The sequence below is a fragment of the Epinephelus moara genome, chromosome 22 (assembly GCF_006386435.1).
Source record: "Epinephelus moara isolate mb chromosome 22, YSFRI_EMoa_1.0, whole genome shotgun sequence".
In the NCBI taxonomy this organism is placed as follows: domain Eukaryota; kingdom Metazoa; phylum Chordata; class Actinopteri; order Perciformes; family Serranidae; genus Epinephelus; species Epinephelus moara.
In genome coordinates this window covers 38,423,429-38,432,421 of record NC_065527.1, presented here as the reverse complement: position 1 = coordinate 38,432,421, position 8,993 = coordinate 38,423,429, and positions in this window count along the sequence as shown.

The following is an 8,993-nucleotide window of genomic DNA, read 5'->3' as shown; positions in this document are numbered from 1 at the left end:
ATTATATAAGTAAAAAAAAGGGTCTAAAAACAGCAAAATTACAACAATAATAAAAATGGTCTTACAAGCACAATATTACGCAAAGTTATCACTTATCGCAATAATTTCTGACACAATTAATTGCCCAGCAAAATTTGTTATGGTGACATGCCTAAATAGTCAAGTTTTTATAAAGTAGTTGAAACTAGCTCCACCAGCTACAACAGTAACATGCTGCTCTAACACTGATGCTTCAGTATTAATAATCTAATGATGTCATATATAATACTATCAGTCAGAGGAACCAAACACTACTTTACTGCAATACTTTAAAGGTAGGATCTGGAGGATTTTCAAACAGAACAAAATATAGACATATACAAATGAAATCCTGCTTAATCATCACCTATGGGCTTCTACTCATGTGGTGGTGACTCTGTTTGCAGAGCTCCTGCCCTTTAACTGTATTTTGATGTTTTTGTGAGCTCGGAGCGCTTCTGGGCGGAGATTTCCCCAGCCAATGAGAGAGTGCAGGTGCCATGCCCGAGCGTGTCCGAGCGTGTCTGAGCGTGCACCAGCGCGAGCCTTGCCTGAACCTCTTCTGTGAAGCCTTCTTCCGTAACTCCGGGCTCCGTACACCCGGGAGAGTTGAGCCTAATAGGAGGGGCCAAATTTGAATGTGTGTTTACAAACAGCAACTGGAATATCCTCCAGACCCTACCTTTAACTACATTTTTCTCTCTCAGAACTGGTTCTTATGACGTGTTGTCTGACCACATCAGAAATCAAATGTGTTTATCATTCTGAACAGCTTCAAGGTGGAGTGAATGTGAAAGTAATTAGGCAATAAACATCAAAACACAACATTAGATGTCATATTTGGGTTAATATTCAACTAATGTAGGCATTGTGTGATCCATGTACTGTATTTTCATTGTTTTTACTGTAACTGAAACACAGCACGGGAGTGGGATGGGACAGGAGGCATTCTTGTGGGATTGGGACGGGACAGGATTTTTTTTTTTTCTTTTTCATGGGATTGGGACGGGATGGGATTATTTTTGTGGGAGTGGGATGGGACAGGACTGAAAATCCACTCCTGTGTCACCCTCTAATTCCTACAGGCGACAACGGCCATTTTAGTCTGTCTAGGTGGCGCTAGAGAACCCATTTTGGAACTTTAGGGGTTGTGCATATTGTTAGTTTGGTCACCAAGCTCAGGATTAAAATTGGTTTCTATTATAGAAACAAATCCTGCTTCTCTCTCCGAGCTCGCAAATATCTTGTTTCTGCAACTTTTTTACCTCTGCTTGATTATGGTGATGTTCTGTACATGACAGCTTCAGCTAAATGTCTACAGTCCTTGAACACCGTCTATCACTGTGCGCTGAGATTTGTCACTGGCTGTAGCAGACTCACCCATCACTGTGAACTCTATGCCAAGTCTGGATGGCCATCTCTGAGTGTCCGCCGGTACATACACTGGTTGACTCTCATTTATAAAGCTCTTCTTGGCCTAGTTCCAACGTACTTGTGTACACTTCTGCAAAGAACTAAAAGCCGCTACGCCTTACGCTCTGGTGATATCATTCACCTGATTGTCCCCCGTGTCAGGACTGAACAGGGGAAAAGAGCTTTCAGATTTGCTGCCCCATCAGCATGGAATACCCTCCAGTCTGATTTAAAAATGTCGGAGCTTATTCCATTGGAGAACTTTCGCTCTCTCTTGACTGACAGACATTGCGAGACCTTGGAACAGTGCTTATGTTTTTAAAATTGTTATTGTGACTTCCACTGCTGCACTTTAAATGTCTACCGTTGACCTTAGTTATTGGCTGCTCTATCATATTGTTTATTGCCTGTCTGTTATTTATTGTGACGTGGGCTGCTGACCTCTTGGCCAGGTCCCCCTTGTAAAAGAGATCTCGATCTCAATGGGTCTTTTATCTGGTTAAATAAAGGTTAAATAGGGGTTGATTTTTTCATTTTATCAAATTTTCAGATTCAGATTCAGATTCAGACGACTTTATTTGTCCCAAAAAGGCAATTCAGTTTCTCCAGTCTACCCGGAGCACAGACACTAACACAAACAACCATCTTTCAACAGCAGCAAACAACAGTATGTAAGAGACAGTCGGCCAGTATATAGGCAAGAGGTGCACACAAGGACCAAGTGCAGTTCAAGTTCAGTGCTGATTCATAAATTAAGACAAGATTTTAACAATCAATTTAAAAAAAAAAAAAAAGAATAACACAACTGTTCTCACAGAAGCTTTGTCACAAGAAAAGACACCTGAACAAACCAAGTTATCAAAAACCACACAGACATATTCATTTAAAACAAACTTATGTCTGCATTCAGCAGCCTGATAGCAGAAGGAATGAAGGACTTTGAATATCTGTTCATGTTCCTGGGGGGCACTTTAAAGCGTTGACCTGAGGTCATTACAGTGAATTCACTGGACAGGATGTGGTCATGTTGCCTCACTATTACTTTTGCCTTCTGGGCCACACGTTTCTCCCAGAGGGAATGCAAGTCTCTCTGCTGGGCTCCAATTATTTTGGAACAGACATTAACAATATTCCTATCCTTCACTGACCGCCATTATACCAGCAGATAAATGAGAATGTTAGAAGACTTTCAATAAATGACTGGTAAAAAACACACAGCACTGAGTTACAAACATTAAAAGAGTTCAGCTTTCGCAGAAGGTAGATTCTTTGCTGTCCACGCTTGACAATTGTGTCTGTGTTTACATCAAACTTCAGTTGCGAATCAAATACAGTTCCCAGGTATTTATAGTTATCCACAATTTCAACATCCTGGCTGTGTATAATGCTGACTTTAAGTCGAGGAGGTTATCATCGCACCAGATAATAAAGTCAGTGAGGGCACCACCATGGTCAGACTCAGAATCATGAAGAAGTGATAACAGTGCTGTGTCATCTGAAAATTTAACCAGGTAGCTGCCCTCTTTTGTAGACCTGCAACTGCCTGTGTACAAGATAAAAAGCAAGGGAGAAAGAACACAGCCCTGGGGTGAACCCGTATTTGACACCACCACATTGGACTTAGTTCCATTTACTAAAACCTGCTGCTTTATGTCGGTTAAGAAATTTAAAAGCAACAATAAAAGCTGATCAGGTAAGTTAAAATAAGAAGCAAGCCGGTCTATCAAAAGGTGAGGCTGCATTTTATTAAAAGCAGAAGAAAAGTCAGCAAATAAAATCCTTGCATGAGATTTAAGTTTCTCCAAATGCCTGTACGCTCTGTCGAGGATGAAGAGTTTGGCATCCTCTAGACCCTTGCCTGTTTGATAAGCAAACTGTAAGGGGTCAAGTTTATCATTTATAAGGGAGGTAACCTCATCCTTTAAAATCTGTTCAAAGTTTTTCATCATTAGTGAAGTAAGACAGACAGGTCTGAACTCACTAAGCTCTTTGGGATTTTTTAGTTTTGGGATTGGTATTATTGTAGAAGTTTTCCAGATGTACAGTAGCTGACAACTGTCAGCACACAACTGAAATAAATAGGAAAACACCCCACCGAGCTGTTCAGCACAATAATGCAGAGTGCGCCCACAGATGCTATCAGGGCCAGTAGCTTTCCTCATATTTGTTTTCTTACATAAGGTTGTGACAAGTTCTTGGGATATGATAATGGCATTTAGTACAAGGGAGTCTCTCAAGCTGGTAAATTTAGGAATAAAATAAGGCCTCTCAAAACGAGAGAAAAAAGAATTAAAAGTATCTGGTAGGTCAGCATCATCCACACCGTTAACCCTAATAGATTTCTTGGTCTCATAAGTACAGTGGTTGATGGAGGCCATAGTTTTAATGCCTTGCCAGGCTGCTCTCAGGTCACCACTGCTATATTTCATTTAAATTTTTTTCCTGTAGTTCATTTTGGCCTTGGCTATATCAGCCTTTACTTCTCTGGAGACGGCCTTCAGAGGATCACCGGCATAAAACGTCCTTTTCTTTTTATTGATGACCGATTTGAGCTCTTTAGTTATCCATGATTTGTTATTTGGATATATAGCGACCTTTTTAGTTGTGATAGTTGTGTCCACACAGAATGAGATGTAAGAAGAGACAGTGTCACACAATTCATCAATATCCTGACAAGCATCATAAAAGCACTGCCAGTCGGTACAATCAAAGAACGCCTGCAGAGAAGTCTGACCAAGTCTTTACAATTTTTTCCATGCACTCTAGGCGCCGAAAGGAGGGCGTGTACACAGGCATAAGAAAGACACTGTTATGATATGAGGATCCAAGAGAAGGCATCAGCAGGGACTTGTACGCACCACTCACAGATCCATAACACAAGTCTATCTTTGTATTTTTTTGTGTGGTGGTGCAAGACACATATTGTTCATAAGTCCTCAGAGTCTTATCCAAGGTGCACCGATTAAAATCCCCGAGGACAAATTTGGGGGTGTCAGGGCAGATAGCGTCTCGCCTATGTGTGATGTCAGCAATCAGCTGGGCAGCAGCGCGCACGTCAGCTCATGGATGGATGTAAACAACTGTAAAAAAACAGCTGTTGAAACTCTCGAAGCAGGTAGTGAGAACGGAGAGAGATAGACAGAAGTTCGATATCAGGTGTGCATATCTTCTCCCGAGCCACAACAGTTTTACAATACCTCTGTAATGTAACAGTAAATGTAACAGTACACTCCTCCTCCTCGTCTCTTCCCGGTGATCTCCGATGACCTGTCAAGCTGAAGTAGGCTGCCAAACCCGCTTAGAAACAGGTCCTCGTCCCGGTCCATCTCAGAGAGCTAAGTTTCAGTAAAGGCCAGGAGGCAAGTTTCTTTAAACTCCCGTTTAACTTTGGCCCACGCTTCAAGTTCATCCACCTTGTTCCAGATGGATTGAACGTTTGACAGCAGAACTGTTGGCAGCAGAGGGAGCCAGCGGCGGTTGTCAAGACTCAGGCTTTTGAGTCTCCGACGTACTCCACCTCTTCTCCCTCCTTTCCGACAAGAAGGAATCTTGCCCGGACTGTATGGTCTGTACAGCTCCTCCAGTTTTTCCGCCAGTTCTGACAAGCGTGCCAATTTTGGTGAGGATTTGAGCATGTTTAGGAGGTCAAATTCAACCTCAAAGAGGCGGCAGGAGAAAGAAAGAGTTAAAGCTGCAAGCAGCCTTGGGCGGGACCTCGGACTCTCGCTGTCGGCCTCCAGCTCACGTGGACAGTGCGAATTATTTGTAAGAGTTGAAATGTCAAGAAAACAAGCAATGTCAAGGGTACGCAAGGTCATTTTTGGCAATAGAGGTACTTTATATTACAGTACGTTACAATATATATTTAATTTTCAACAGATGTATTAACTAAAATCTAACTGTGATATGTCAGCTATGGAAACAAAATGTCTTCTCCAAAACATCCACATTGACATGAAATTCACTGTAATGATGAATAAATTATAAATGATAACAACAAAATGGTGTATGTCACCCTGTTAAGAATTGAAGTGTTCCCCATGTACTGTAAAAAAACAAAGGTCTGTGGTGACAGTACTCCTGGTTTGTGACATTGTGATGTAAGTGCATGAATTTATAAATACACAATATAAATTTTAACAGGATAAAAACATTAACATGGATAAAACATGAATTATAAACGAGAGTAAATCATAAAAGAAAACAATTTTTACAAAGACTAAAGTGGTGATTAAACAAAGGAGCTTGTAATTTTGGAGTGTAACATTTCCTCAAAGATGTGTATACTTTCCTGATGTTTGTAACGCTCTGTTATGGACTTGAATTTGAATTTAGGTAATTTGCTGTAACTGTTTAAGAGACTCTGAGTTGAGAGCGGACTTGGAGATCATGCAGTGTGCATGAGCATATCAGCCCCTCCCTCCCCCTCCCCTCAGCTGCTCATTGAGTGGCAGCAGCCAATCAGAGCTGACTAGTTCCACAGCAGATGAAAAGTGCCCCGGGAGGAGAAGAGAAAGGCGTTCGGAGAATAGTTTAGTAGTTTGAGATTACCAGTTATTAAGCAGTCAATTCTCCTTGGACTTCCTGTGTGCGTGAATGTAAAAAAGTAAGTGCAAGTTTACCTGCCTTCGAGTTTAATGTGTAATTATTTCGCTACCATTTAGAGGCAGCTTGTTAAGGTTGTTACAGCCTGTTCGATAAACTTGTGTTTAGTTATGTTTCACAGTTAACCCATATCACCAAGAAATGCTAAATATAAAGGTTTGTGGTATTTACCTCATTCCTGTACACTATAATTCTGGTTAAATCAGCTATTTCTGGCATAATTATTCCGTAACTTTATGTCTGGAAGCAGGGCAGAGTAATAATAATACTTTGGTGTTTACTGAGTGCAGATAATTGAAGAGTAATAATAATACTTTGGTGTTTACTGAGTGCAGATAATTGATGCATATTCTGTAGTGTTATTTTGGTGACAGTTCATGCATCCAGTTTAGTGCTATTTAGTGTTATTAACATGTAACTTTGAATGAGAAACTTTCCAACCTTAGAGTGTGCCACCTGTAGTGCATAAGACCATAAAGGCATTTCTTTCCTGTTAAAATATGCAATATATGCAATGAAGGAGACTGACATTGAATGTTGAAGGCCAGTTTATTCATTATTTTATTAATATTGTTTCTGTTAGTCTTTGCCTTAATAGAGTATATGCAGACCATTACTTACCTTGAATTTGCTGTCTTATTTCCATGGTCAGTTGCAGTATGTAATGTCATGATTACATTTAAGGTGTAACCTGATTGTTTCTGTGGATCTTATGTTGTTTATTGTAGACCACACACACTCGCCCAGCCTCTTAATAAACTGGTAAAACTGCTATTGCACGTCTGTCCGTCCTGGAAGAGTGATCCCTCCTCAGTTGCTCTTCCTGAGGTTTCTACCGTTTTTTTCCCTGTTAAAGGGTTTTTTGGGGGGATTTTTTCCTTATCCGCTGCGAGGGTCATAAGGACAGAGGGATGTCGTATGCTGTAAAGCCCTGTGAGGCAAATTGTGATTTATGATATTGGGCTTTATAAATAAAATTGATTGATTGATTGATTGAAAAGGAAGTTCTGTCTCCTCTGTGTCTGATCAACACCCCTTGGCAATGGCTATCACACCTGAACCACTTAGTCTCACCTACAGTAACCCTCTAGGTCATTCAGTTGGGTTCAGAGAATTAACACTGATGAAAATCAATGGAAATACTTTTAAGGTCATTTTTAAAGTAATTAAAAACCTCTTCACCTGTTGAAGAGCTTGGGTGTACAACAAATGAATTCGGTCATTTTCAAGTTCATTTTTAAAAAAGTAAAGGGTTCTTATGAAGGTGGTGTGAGCTTTTATTTTGAAAGTTGTAGACATAACCCATGTGACCTAATGAAACTTTGACATGTGTGATGATCAAACGACACATCCATATTCATTTGAATTCATGTGACCTAGTGAAAGCTTGACTGATGTGTACTGGCTGCTGTGAGGACGTAAGTAACAGCAGGCAGACACAAATATATACTAGTTAATTTCAGTGGAGAAACTGAGCAGGACTACACGTATTTGAACGTGTACTGCTGCAGCATAGTTTTAGCTACAGGTTTGATTCAAATTCTAAATGAGGCAAAAGAGTTTGACCTATAAATCTTGTACTTACATGTTTTTGCTATCAGGCATTTATTTAGGAAGTTGTAGGAATGAGCCACATGAGCTGGTCAGTTTGGTCAATGTGTGTACTGTCAGGTGTGTGTGATGATGAGACATACCCACAAACATTTAGTGTTGTTCCTTATAAATTTACCAAGGAAAAGGCAGACAACATGATTTGGAAGTGGAACTTTGATGGCTTCTGAAAACCAAATTGCTGAAGAAATGAACCCCCTGTGCCATGGGAGGTTGCTGCTGGGGTGTGTGTGATTGTGTGGTTTTGTTTATGTGTTTGTGGGGGTGACTCGACTGATAAGTAAGACACTTGTCATGCTGCGTACTACATGTGCTACAATTACTGAGCACTGTGTGTGTACAGTACGTTACAATATGTATTTAGCAATCATAATCACAAAAGTAGCAACAGTATTATCAGTAATAAAGGCTGTAGTAGTATGTGGGAGATGTAAAACACTGATATATAATGTGTAGATGCTGTTTCAAATGAAGATTCTGCTGCTGTAATCTGTCCTTTAAAGATTGTAACCATGCACACACAGGCTTCTGTCAGAGTGAAGCCATTGTTATGCTGATTAATGAGCTGCATGTCTCACCCTAGTCCTTCCTATTCCCAAACCGTGGGTCCAATCGTCAATCTGATTATACCAGCAGAGAGATACACTTGTCCCGAACGCAGACATATAGTTTTTATGTTTGTGGAGTCAAAAATGTGATCTTAGTCGCAAGTTAAAGATGTGTTGGCCCTCCTCTTTTCTTCTGAAGATCGTCACCTTTGAGTGCTTATAAAATCCAAACCTTCCAAACCATTCTTCGGCATGCGGACAGGCGCATCTTCGGCACACGGACACGTACCTCGTCAGATTCAAGCGGCACAGTGCAGTAGTGAGAGCTCCACAGTTAAATTTAACACGGACAATTAACAACTTTCTCCCTCTCTCTTTTGATGTGTGCGTGAATGATTAAGGTGAGAAGCCGCCCATGTTTCACTTCCTCACATTGCCCAAGCCGTGAGTTGCACAAGTACGTGTGTGTGTGCGCTGCTGATGTTACACGATGTCAATCATGCGGCGTGGTGGGAATTTGACTGGCCTTTTAAATTGGCATATTTCAGGCTCACCGGCCAGTCGCAGGTCATGGCCGATCACGTGAAAATCGGCCCAATTCCAAGCACTGCCGATTAATCGCAGCAAGTATAGTTTTGATGCATTGGATGCACTGAATGTGAATATTAAGGCAGTACAAGAGGAGGCACACATTAAAAATCCTCCAGGACTGTAACATGCTCACATTTAATCCAAACAAAGTGTTATGTGACTGCAGTTGGTTCGGATTGAGGTCGGATCGAGGTCTCACCACAAACT